Genomic DNA, 13,191 nt, shown 5'->3' with positions numbered 1-13,191 from the left:
TAACCAACTCATCTCCATATATGCTCCCAATATAATTTACAAAATCATTTAAAAGTTCTTGAGCTGTATCTGCCTCAACTCTATAGGACCTTTCACATGAAAGAAGTTTTATGGCACTATGTAACAGCAAAAAATGATAGTATAAATCGCTATTAATACAATATTTTAAAAGATACATTCCAGTGTATAATAAAAATTGCCTAAACTCAGTAGATTTCCAATGATTTATTTCATCTAAGCTTCTAACTATACAACCAAATTCTGAGGGAATGAATTGAGCAATATAATTAATTTTTTTATTAATCTTTTTTACATCACTTTTTTTAACTAGTAACTTTAGTAGTTTTTTAGTGACTCCCAGATCAACTAAATTCATAGAGTCTAAAGTAAATTGTGAAACCATTCCGAAACCGGACTCCTCCATAATGCTTTTTTTTGTTTTAAAATCATCGAGATGATGAGATGGACTAGTTCTTAGCGCGTAAGGTAAATCTGTCCTAGATAAACCAACCTGCTTTGAGAAACATACTCTTCTGTATTTGTTGTATTACCATTATGTGAAATAACACTTGTAGCAAAAGTCCTAGCAGGAGTATCACATGAAAAGAAGCGAACATTAAATTTTTTTAAACTTTGGTTTTGACCAACTTTAATTTCGTTTTCCTTTAAAAGCCTTACTTCCGCACAAAAATTTGTCGTAAAAGAATTGATATTATCCGGTTTTTTAAAACCAGAAAAACAAGCAATCAAAAATGGTGTCCCATTTGGTTAGTTTGAAATAGCCCCAAGTATGGGCCACAAAACTCGGTTAGAACTTTTAAAAAGTTTTAAGCCATCAATACCTATATCAAGCAATATTTCTTCCAAATTTTAAAAAAGGTTTGCGGTGTTATAAAGAAAATATTTTTGTATACCTATATAAAGGAATTCGCCATTAGACATAGTCTCAACGTTAACCGTTTACCTGTTTGTATTTAAAAGAGTTTTTCCTGAAAGTGGCAAATCTTTAACTTCTATCTTACACAAAGTTTTTAATAAATCCTCTAAAGTATTTTGAGGGACATTATTTCTAATAGCCCATAACCTAATTTCACTCGCTTTCGTCTCAGATTCTACTTTGTTATCTGAACACCAAATATCTCGTAAGGATGATGAAGCTGAAATCCCAACTGCTTCTTTTGTTAGTGAGAAGGCCGAAGTAAAAGCATCATCCGTAAGTTGACAATTCACTATTGCAACACCATCATTCTCTTCACAATTTTTCATAACACTTTTAATTTTCTTTTTAAGTTCACTGTTCTGCACTGCTCTGTTCAACTTTCCCGCACATTCTTGAAAGTTTTTATATGTTTTTATTTTGGATTCGAAAATCCTTGGTTCTTTATTTAAATAGTTTTGAAATGTCCTTTTTTTAATTTTAACTTAAATTATTAAATAAATTATATATTTTATTAATTTTCACGAAATATAATTTCACTCAGTAAATAACAGTAAAAAATTGTTTTGCGCAGTTGTTGATAAACACATGGAATTTCATGCGTCCCTTTTTGACAGGGTTGCTTTTACGCAAAGAGATAATTGTTGAAAAATTATGATTAGTGTTGATAAGCGTTTTTTTTTGACAATTGTCAGCACTGACAGTCATTTTACTATTCATTTGTCTGTCAGTGGTGACAGTACTAAAGCATTCAGCTATTTCATTCTTACACATGTAAGCAATATAATTCGAAGATGTTTCTGTTTAACAATAACAGTGACGGTCAGTTGATAAGTAAACTGTCGGTCAGTACTGACATATTAAATTTGAGTGTATTGGTGAACCCATCAGCAGTTTCTTGTAGGGTAATATACAAGCATCGATGTATTGATTATACATCACATACGTGATGAAATTTATCATCAAAGCTGAGTTCTTTTCGCGTGTTACACAAACGCCCAGTAGCCAAAAAAGAACTCTTAAATCCGTTGCGTATTTTGTGGGAAGCGTTTTCTGAAATTAAATTCCGCCAGATATTCCAAATAGTATTCTTTTCGCCGTCCATACTTGGGTATTCCATCCTTCAAGTTCCGCCAAAGTCTTTCAATATTTTGTTCATGGACTTTTGACTAAGGATCTACGAAGTTATAGGTATATATGGTTAACGGTTAAATGTTGAAAACTTTTTTTGCTTAAACTTCTGTAAGATGCCCAACAGTCTGATATAATAGTTGTTCCATCGTGTATTTTTTCTACAATTATTTTTTCCAGATTTACAGAGGTTCTATCTTTTACGGAAATGGCGAAAAACTTTTTTGATCCACGTTCAATACCTCCAAAAATCCACTGTCCTTCAATTATTCTTTCGAAATTATTTCTCGAATTTTTTTTCTCCACAACTGCACGACTTTTGCGACAGCGAAAGAACAATTCGTCTTTTGTTCCTTTCGAGCTACATAAGTGTGCATAATTCTCCACAATATGGAAAGTTTAATGTTCTGATTATGCAACCATGGTATTCCAAAAAATCCTACAATTTATTAGTGTCCCCAATAACCAATAACAATTTTTCCACCGTCCAGGAACAACCTGTGCAGACCTCTTCCAATATGTTACACATTTTATTGTGAAAGAAAAAATACCGAAGAAAATCTACAAAAATTTTGTAACAGATTCGATTATGATGATGGTATGGACGAATATCGGAGATCGTCGAACTCCTTTGACCCAACTAATGAGTGTTTTGCTCATGAAATTCAATTATTAGAGTATTTAGTGACTGTACTTTTATACAAAAAAAAAATGGTTTGTGAAGCAGCAAGTCAATAGGGAACGACATCGGAAACGCGGTGCTAAACTAAAAACACTTAGTAAGAACATCTTGCTTTTGGGTAAGTAATAAATTTATGAAAAAAATATCTACATATTTTATTTTTAGTTTTTTTTATTACAATTTTTTTTTTTCTCTACTTTCAGTTTTCTCTACATACTTTCAGATGTTCTTTGTTTTTTAAGCTATTGTATAGCTTCTATCTTTTAGGCATATTTTCGAATATCTCAAGCGGAACAATTGAAGAGACAGGCAAGGTGATTCAATAATAATAATTCTTAAGATACAAGTTTTTTTATGGCAAATAAATTTATGAAAAAAATATCTACATATTTTATTTTTAGTTTTTTTTATTACAATTTTTTTTTCTCTACTTCCAGTTTTCTCTACATACTTTCAGATGTTCTTTGTTTTTTAAGCTATTGCATAGCTTCTATCTTTTAGGCATATTTTCGAATATCTCAAGCGGAACAATTGAAGAGACAGCAAGGTGATTCAATAATAATAATTCTTAAGATACAAGTTTTTTTATGGCAAATAAAAATATGGAATTTAATAAAAATTTAATAAATAAAAAATAAATTATTTAATATTCATAATATTAGTAACTGCACAATAAAATTGAAATTAGGTGTTTTAATCGGATTATCAATGGTCTTGGGCTTTTTATGTGCAAAATGTTTGCATACTTTTAGGCATTTTTTTTTTGTATAAAGTGTTTTAAATACGAATAAACAAATTACATTTATTAATGAAGTGATGAAAGAATAGTGAGAGAAAATGAGTGAGTACTCTATATATGTATGTATGTAAGTATGTTTGTCGGCAAAGTTGTCATTTGTGTGGTGGAAGACAAATGATCCTTCAAGTCCCAATCTAGTCGCACTTTCGTTCAAATTGGCTTTTAAAATGTTAAGGTAATCATATTTGTCCATTGTATGCTCAATGAACACAAGATGACCTACTTCAGATGCTGCCATACATCCCCACACCATTAGCGACCCACCACCATGTTTTACCGTGGAAGTCATTATTCCGTGGATCAAGATCAGTATTCACTTTTCTCCAAACCTTTTCATGTCTATCCGAATCAAAATATTGTATTTACTTTCGTCCGAGAAAATAACAGAATTCCAGAAATATTCGTCTTTATTTTCTTGTTAATGTTGTTTATGAATGGGTTTTTACGGACTTTTAGTTTAACCAAAAGGATTTGCAGGATGCATAAGATACCGAGGGTGTTGTTTATGGCGGGGAATAGTACCGTCGCCACATTTAGATGTCAAAAAGTATGATGCCGTACGCGTTCGGGAATATCTAGTCTAAAGGTACTTGGTTCAAGAACGCCAAAATGCCCTTAAACCAAATATTTTATCTAATGTTTTGCTTTTCGTCGCATTGGTCGCATGAGGAGGTGCGTAAAAGTAGCATTGTCAAGGAACCGATTTTATCCAGCTCTACCATATGCGACTGGTTTAACTACTTCCACGAAGCTGTAGTATTATACCAAGTGGACCACCAGGAGAAGTTGGGTAAGATTGGTGCCCTGGGAAAAAAGTCCAGATTGATGAAAGCAAATTTGGAATGAGAAAATATAACAAAGGTAATATTAAAAAATATACAATAATACATAATTACGTTTATATTATTCTTATCTCAGGAAGGAGGGTGGAAGATCACTGGGTGTTGGGAATGGTGAAAGATGGCAGTGAGGATTTGCGGTTGGAGGTATGTCCTGACAATATCAGGTATGCTGAGGTGCTCATAGCCCTGATTGAAAAACATGTTGCGCCCGGCACAATCATTTGTACCGATTGTTGGAAGGCGTATGATTCACGGGTATGAGCAGAAGACGGGACGCATACCCAACGGATAGAATCCCATTGGTAGGTAGTAAAAAGATTTTTAGCCAGGGATAATTATAATAGTCCAGAAAACTTTGCTGATCTGATTATTGAATATGTTTGGCGAAAAAATATAGCAAATAAGCATGAGGATCCATCACGAGCTCTTTCAGGGGGTATTCTGGTCTAGAAATTTCAAGAAATCAATTTTTTTTTTGTAAGTATAACTATTCAAGAATGTGTGTACGAGAGGATTTTTGAAAATTCGAACTATTTTCGGAGATATACTTAGGCATTTTGCTGGCGCGGCATTCAAACGAAACGAACGGCGGGCAAAACTTTAAACGCGTTTTTCTCGAAACTGTCTTTTTCAACCTGATACCCATGATATCTCAAGTTCTACTGGACCGATTGACTTGAAATTTTCAGGGAATCTTCCTAATAGACTCCTCTCGGCCATGAACTAGCCCCATCTCCAAATTCCAAAATTTAGTATTTTTAATAAATTTGAGAAAGTCAAAAAAATGGTCCAGACATTATGTTTTTTTTCAAACAGTCGCCATTTTATCAAAAAAAAATTTTTTAACTTGTCCCTAGTTCATGACCTTGCTACATTCATGTAGATTAATAATCTTTTAATTTTTTTCAATTTAGATCACTGGAAGGGATGAAATCATGGGTATGGCCACCTGCCAATTTTTCGAGACCCCCCACTTCATCGGCTGCTAAAATTTTGTATTTTGAAAAAAAAAAATTTTTAATTTTTTTTTGTACTCTTAAAAGGTTAATAAATAACAAAAAAAATGGATGCTAAAAATATTAATTCCTATTTTATACAGCACTTTAAAAAATACCTAAAATTCATACCTCTAGACCAGAATACGCCCTTAAACGACTTATTATATTAAAACACAATCTACGCAAAAAGAAAGAACAAATTCATGAGAAGTAACGGAATTTCCAATTGAAGCTTATTCAACGAAACTGAAGACAAGGTTTATAAATTTGCAAAACAATCTTCAGAAAATAATGAATATTATTAAATATATTAAATAATGCTACTGATAAAACGGCGCACCCAAGAAGTTTTATCAATAAGCATGTGTGCATTTTGAAGGATTTTATAAAAAGTTTGGGTGTTTTTGGGATGAAATTTACATTACATATAATTTTATTAATAGACGCCCTGATGCTCTTTAGATTGCGTACTTAAATTCGATTGAGTGATTTAAATTTAGAAACTGATTTATGTATGACAATGATGTGGAAAGTGAAAGTGAAGCATACATTACATTGTGAATGGTGCAAAATTGTATATACACCTCTATTTGCATTCATTGAAACAATTAGAAATCTAACCTGATAATATAAATACTTTGTTTAAATAAAAACATGATTTTTTCTGTGCCAAATAATGTTTTATTTCGTTAGATTTTTGTACATTTCCTAATATCTATATTGCATTTTCCACACCACCATCGGTTCGGTTTCCCAGGAGGCGTATTTTCATATACCATATACCTTAAAACTAAATAACAAAATTATAAACAATAAATAAATACAAAAAAAACACAATAAAAAAATTCATTTTACAATAATACTTATATAAATTCATTTTATGTGCATGCATTGCCAACAGTGGAGATCTAACAAAAATCCTGAGAAAATTCAACATGATGTATGGTGGGGTTGGGTAGGACCTATCAATAAAAAGTGCAAAATGTGTCTAATAGCTAATAATTAATTGAGCACTTCAAAATGTGAAAATTTCTATCACGTTGTAATCAGGACAACAAACGAAAATGATGAACGTCTGGCTGAGAATTCTTACTGCAATAAAACGGCTCTATGTGTTGCATTTTTTCAAATATAATTTAGAAAACCCTCGTAAATGACAGCAAGAATCAAAATTGCTGCAAAATATTTCCTCTAATTTTTCGAGGAACTTTATAAAGTCTGAAGGTGGTTTCACCAGACTGCGGTCGTTATATTATTTTTCCATTGAAAAAAGAAAACGAGAATCAGTTTCATCTTCAAGGCGAGGTATAGGACTCATACAATTATGTAGTTTTAAAAACTTTGAATACATATAGCCACAAAAATAAAGGAACGAATTTTGTTTCAAGAAAAGCTCTCATTTTAATCAATTTCCGCGATTTCAATATTTTGAAGTCCTTCTTAGGGCGGCCTTGGAAAACTTTAAACCGTTTGCCAAGAAATATCATTAATCAAAGCGTCATTGCAAACGTTTTGAAATACGCTGGTACTTAAGTATTCCCATTCTTCCCTAGGCAAAGGTTCGCAATTTCCCTTAGTCACATAATTAACGGTCCTAGGAGTAGTTCCTACGTTATTTCCGCCCCTCCTAAAAATCTGTCGGAAATAATGCTCAAGTCTGTCTTAATGAGATGAGGAGAATGGTGAAAAAATACGACTCCTCTTCATTGAATATGAAAAATTACCTATCCTCTGTCACTCCTACAACCCAGCAAAATGCACAAAATTTGACTCTTGGTCACATACAAAATGGCAGGAGTGAAAACCTATCCCCTGAAGTTGGGACACAATTTCAAAAACATATTGTTTTAAAACATCTACTTTGAGACCAAGGTTTCCCGCCATGAACCATTAGTTTCAAAACACTGGAAGCAATTTTAGAAATACGATTTTCATCGCCATAATCCTCCAGGACTTATTTCCCACACATGCAGCAATATGTGGAGGCAATTTGCTACATAGCTCAACAATTTGCCTATTCTAATTTTTTTCAATAGGCAGACAGTTTTTTTTAATGGCTCAATCTCTTTTTCTTTTTTTCCTAACTGTTTTTTTAATTCTTGCACCTCTCTTTCTAAAGTACTATTCCTTTTTTGAAAGTTAACAATATTATTCAGAAATTTTTTTTCCTAGGTGTCCCTTCACTTAGGTACGCATCTGTTTGTGTGTTGCTATTTTTCGCCCCATTGTTCAAATTTCTTAAAGATGAGGAATCTGAGTGTTCCTCAAATAAATTGTAATGAATGGACAGCTCCTTTTTATTGGGGACTGCCCCTTTTGATGATCTTAAGCTATTTTTGTAGCGGTGCGAGAAATGCCTATCGCAGGCATACAAATCAGTACTTTCGAAATCGGATACACGAAGTAGGTGCATCCATTTCCTCCGCCTAAAAAGTAAAAATGAATAACAAATATGTTATTATACTTATAAAAAAAATATTTAAATAAATAGAAAAATTATTATGATATTCAAATCGAGAATTTCATATTTTCCACTTAAACACTTTTACTTTATTCATTATAAACCCGGAATACGGGTATCGAAATATACGTATCCAAATCCATAGTTCCATACTTATATTATATAAAATATCACAATCAAATTATATTTTTTAAGTTTATTGTTTTTAAAATAATTTGAAAATTGAAAGAAATTATTATGGCAAATATGATTTTCCGTCGAAAAAAAAATGCACACACAGCGTAAAATATACAAAGTTGAAGTTTTATAGTTACCACCAACAACAAAAAAAATTATCAGCACGGTACAGTATTAATGTAAATATGTATTCAACACTTTGTTTTTGTTAATAATTTTTGATACATACACACATATCTATTTAAGGAACTCAATGCGAGTGAAATCGCAGTAAAAACTAGTATATATATCTCCTGTTGTTTTTGTAAAACGCGCAGTGGAAAGCAGCGGGAGCACTATTCTCACATGCTTGTAACCAAACTTTTTTTGTGGAAATATTTTTTTTTACATAAAAATGGGTAAACAAACCTCTGTGGACAAACTCTATTAAGATCTGGTAGTCTATTGTATTAATTGAAACAACTATCAGTTTTAAGTTGTTTTAATTGGCCAATTTGTATATGAATATTCTTCAAATTGACTTTCCTTCATGCACATGTTCAAATACATGTACACATATGTATGTTCATATTATTGTTACACCATGTCATGAAGGAATATTTACCACGCTTTATGAGTGAACGCAACTGACTATACCCCTCTCAAGTAAGTTTTCCCACCTCATGATGAACGGATTATGTATGAAAGAAGCTGATGACAGACAGCATGAATCTGATTGGTTATATTTTAATCGCCAAAATAGAAATGCAGCTATTATTTTTTGAAATTGCGCCAATACTGAAGATCAAAAAAATTTAGCGCAAAATATCATTTATATGTAAACGAAGGCATATATTTTCTTGAGAGATGATCTTCAGTTTCTGCTGCCACATCCAAAATCTCTACTGAGCTGGCGCTCAATTAGATACATATGTCGGGGCAGGGATTGATCCTAGGGTTATAGGCAATTTTAAAACACTTGTTGGGGCAATGTCTGAACACGAACGGATCTGTGTATATATATTCGATGAAATTACAATTAAAAAAGATTTCGTTTAGAACAAAAGTAAGGATGTCATCGATGGTTTCGTTGACAAGGGAGACGGCATTAGGGAATTAAATATTGCCGACAAATGCTGCTTTTTCATGGCGAAAGTTATAGCATCTAATTGGAAATACGTAATTTCGTATTATGTGGCAAAAGGAGGGCTGTCCGCAGTAGATTTAGATGTCATATTGAAGAAAAACATTGAAGTCTTGGAAATGATAGGACTCAATGTAAAAGCGATCATTTGTGAAGCGATCGGTGAATGTCCGATTATATGGAAACTTAAATGTTACAAAATTCAGACCATATTTTATAATCAATGCCAAAAAAGTTCATTCGCTATATGACTATTGCCATTTGATTAAAACAGGAATCATTTATTAAAGCACGACTTAAAAACTATCGATGGCATAGCTAGCTTCAAGGTTATAAGGAAGCTGTATACAATCGACAGTGTAAGTCATCATATTAAAATATGTTTGAAGTTGACATTCTCCCACATGTATTCCAATAACTTCAAAAAAAAAATGAGCGTTTCTAGAGCTACACAGGTGCTCAGTAGCAGCTGGCATCGACATGGCATTCAGGCAGGGACTATTGGGCACGGATGCATATAAATTAAAATGCACCAAAGCGAAACACAAATGTTGGTAAAACGCATGAACGACTTGTTCGCTGAGCTTGATTGTACGGTGCTCAACAGCAAGAACCCGTTCAGGTGTCCCATTTGGCGAAACACTCCGGCAAAGTTTGATAGGCTGAAGGACCACCATTCATTCATTTCATTTCGCGTATCCAGGTTCCTAACAATATACATACTCAATGCTTTACAATTGCTGACAGCAATGATGAATTTATCGACAGAAATCTTTGATAATCACAAATATGTCAAAATTATATTGTTAGGAAAATTAAACCAAGACGCGGTAGAAAGACATATGTAAATAAATTCATACGTGAATTGTCACGGTCTCTTTATATGTACTTATGTTTGTCGGCAAAGTCTTCATATGGTTTTTTTTCAACAACACCTGCGCAAACTCGCCGTTATTTCGTTGGCATGCCTAATACAATAATAATATACGTAAAAATATAAATACACATATAATAAATTCTTACTTATATTTTAAAATAAATTCGATTAATAAAAATATAGCTGAAATAAATATGTATGTGGCAGTGCGCCCCTGACCCATCCTTGCCAGCGATCGTTCAGCTTGCTACACGCAAAAAGTAAAAAAGTTTAGACAAAAGTCTTTGTTTGTGCGAGGAAAGAAGAAACAAGCATCAGACTACGTGTATTTAAGAATGTATGTGTGATTGTCATATATGTGTAAATTGGCATAAATAAGCGTATATTCAATAAACCTAAACATATAAACATATTTTCCTGAAATATTTTAATTATGTCTGAAAGTAAAATATGATATTAAAGTAATTGAATTAATTAATTCCAATTAATAAAATAAAAATATTAAATAAAATTTTAATTTTATGTATTTCACGATTCGAACGTATGTATATGCTCGTATTCGGATTGAGCTTAACTCCTTCACGCCTACGACCTAAGCCACTGTATAAATGGAAATGCGACCGCTTAGCCACTGTTTTATTATTATTCTTTGCTCAATAGGTAATTGTTCACGTAACGCACATACATAAGTGAGAAAAATTGATTATTAAATGTTTATTTTATTATAAACTCTTGGGTTTTTACCGGTAATACAGCTCTTTTATTCAAAATGCTTTTCATAATTATGAATTTTGTCATATCACAGAAATTGAAAACATAAATCAATATAAGTATGCGCAACGATTTTTCATTTAGGAATATTCGTTGTGTCTCAGTTAATTTATGGTTTGACATGTCATCATGTGTGGTGATATCTGTGTATGGTGTGGTTATGAGTGATGCTCCCAGGTGTGGTAGGTAGTATTAGGGTGTGCCAGTTTTTGTGGCGGGTGATGTTTTGTGATATGTACTACGGGGGTAGACCTAACTCATTTGAACATATCGTAACCTGTAAACTTTATATAGAATTGATTAATATAAATAAATATCGAAGAGCTGTTCGATGTGTTTTTCGTTTTTTTTTTTATTTTATTAATAATGACTTTTTTAATACCATGACGGATATGTGTACAATTTAGGTAATAATTGTGTTTTTTTTTGTTTGTTTTTATAATAAAAAGGTTAAGTTCAAATTGGAAATACATACTTGTATGTACATATGTGTTTTCATACTAAAATATGTTTCCAGAAATGGACTTTTTATTTCAAAATTGGGAAAAAACTAAGTAGACATACAGGGAAACGAACCGGAATATGAGAAACTCGACTTTGAAACATTTATAATTAAAGACGAAAATTTTGTTGAAGAGGATGACAAAGCCGACGTACAAGAAAATTCTGTGTAAAATTCATTGCGAAAAGCACCAAGGCAATGACGAAGACACAGAGCGATTTAACGCTGTATTCGGAGGCCCTAATCAGATCAAAAACTTATAGATGATGTGTTACGTCAAACTCTTCAACAAATACGCTCATAATCCAAATGTTCGGTGTCTGATGTTGTTCGCAGTAAAACAAAAAAAGCAGAAGACGTTTTTCCCCAATGGCTTGATCCCACAGAATAGTGTTTCGCTCATAAAATGAAATTATTAGAGTAAATTAAAAACACTTAGTAAGAACATTTTGCTTTTCAGTGAGTAATAAATTTATGAAAATAAATATTTACATATTTTAATGTTTAGCATTTTATTATATTTTTAGGTTTTTTTTATTACAACTTTTTTTTCTCAACTTTCAGTTTTCTTTACATACTTTCAGGGTTTTTTTGTTTTTTAAGCTATTGCATAGCTTCTATCTTTTAGGCGTATTTTCGCATATCTCAAGCGGAACAATTGAAGAGACAGCTAGGTGATTCAAAAATAATAATTATTAATATGCAAGTTTTTTATGGCAAATAAAAATATGGAATTTAATAAAAATTTAATTAATATAAAATAATTAATAAATTATTTAATATTCATAATATTAGTAACTGAACAATAAAATTGAAATTAGGTATTTCAATTGGATTATCAATGGTAATCATTTCCACTTATCTTAACTGGCGATTTCAACATCAACTTGTTGATAAAATATCAGACAGTGGGCAACTTTTCTCTCGGAAAAATTGAATTTGATACACTGATTTAAGTATATGTAAGTATGTAGACATAAAATTGCCAAACAAATAATGCATACACAAACCAACCGACATATGTGTGTGCGTACACATGTAAATATGTCACCCGCAAAAACTACAAACATTGTTCTACAAAAACAACAATCGTCACAAGTTAATATGTCAGCCAAATAGGCGAAGCCCAAATTGATAGTAAATTACACAACAACAACATTTGCATTCATGAACGCAGGCGTACTTTTAACAAGCAACCTCCTTTCATTCATAAAAACAGATACCTTCACATCCCCCGAGCATGCTTTTGCCTACAAGCGTTTTTTGACGACGATGGCAAAAGCTAAAAATCATAAATTGAATAAATTTCTGATATTCCCTCTAGAAGGAAAAAGTGACAACATAGTACTTTTGTCTGTTTACAATTCAAGAAACTTCTTAAAAAAATATTCAATATTCCTCTGATGTATGTAAGTATACAGTAAGCCCCGGTTAAGTATCACTCCTCCAATTAACCTTATCTGCCTGTGTCTTGCTTCATCTCACCTTTTTTTTTCTTAATCGTTGAAAGAAAACGGTATATTTTTTTTAACAATAGCTTATGTACTTTGAATTGAATTCAATCCAAAATGATTATTCCTTCTAAAGTAAAGACAAATTTATTGTTTTAAAATAAAATATGTAACTTTTATTACTTATATTTTTACTTAAAACTAACAATTGAAGTATTTTTATAAAATTGTACGATTTAAATAAAATTTTAGAAAATAAAAACTGATTTACGAAATTTCCCATTTAAAATGGAAATTTCTCACACGACTTAATAACTAAATTAAGTCAATTAATTTCACCTGCGTTTTTAAACACAATTTAAACCATCTTGATTAAGTGCAATATTAGTGTTTAAAAAAGCTAGGCTCAGTTGCAACACTAATAAAAAGAAAAATGAAAA

The sequence above is a fragment of the Bactrocera oleae genome, chromosome 3 (assembly GCF_042242935.1).
Source record: "Bactrocera oleae isolate idBacOlea1 chromosome 3, idBacOlea1, whole genome shotgun sequence".
Lineage (NCBI taxonomy): Eukaryota > Metazoa > Arthropoda > Insecta > Diptera > Tephritidae > Bactrocera > Bactrocera oleae.
The sequence above is the reverse complement of the archived record's forward strand: the minus strand, read 5'-3'. Positions refer to the sequence as shown.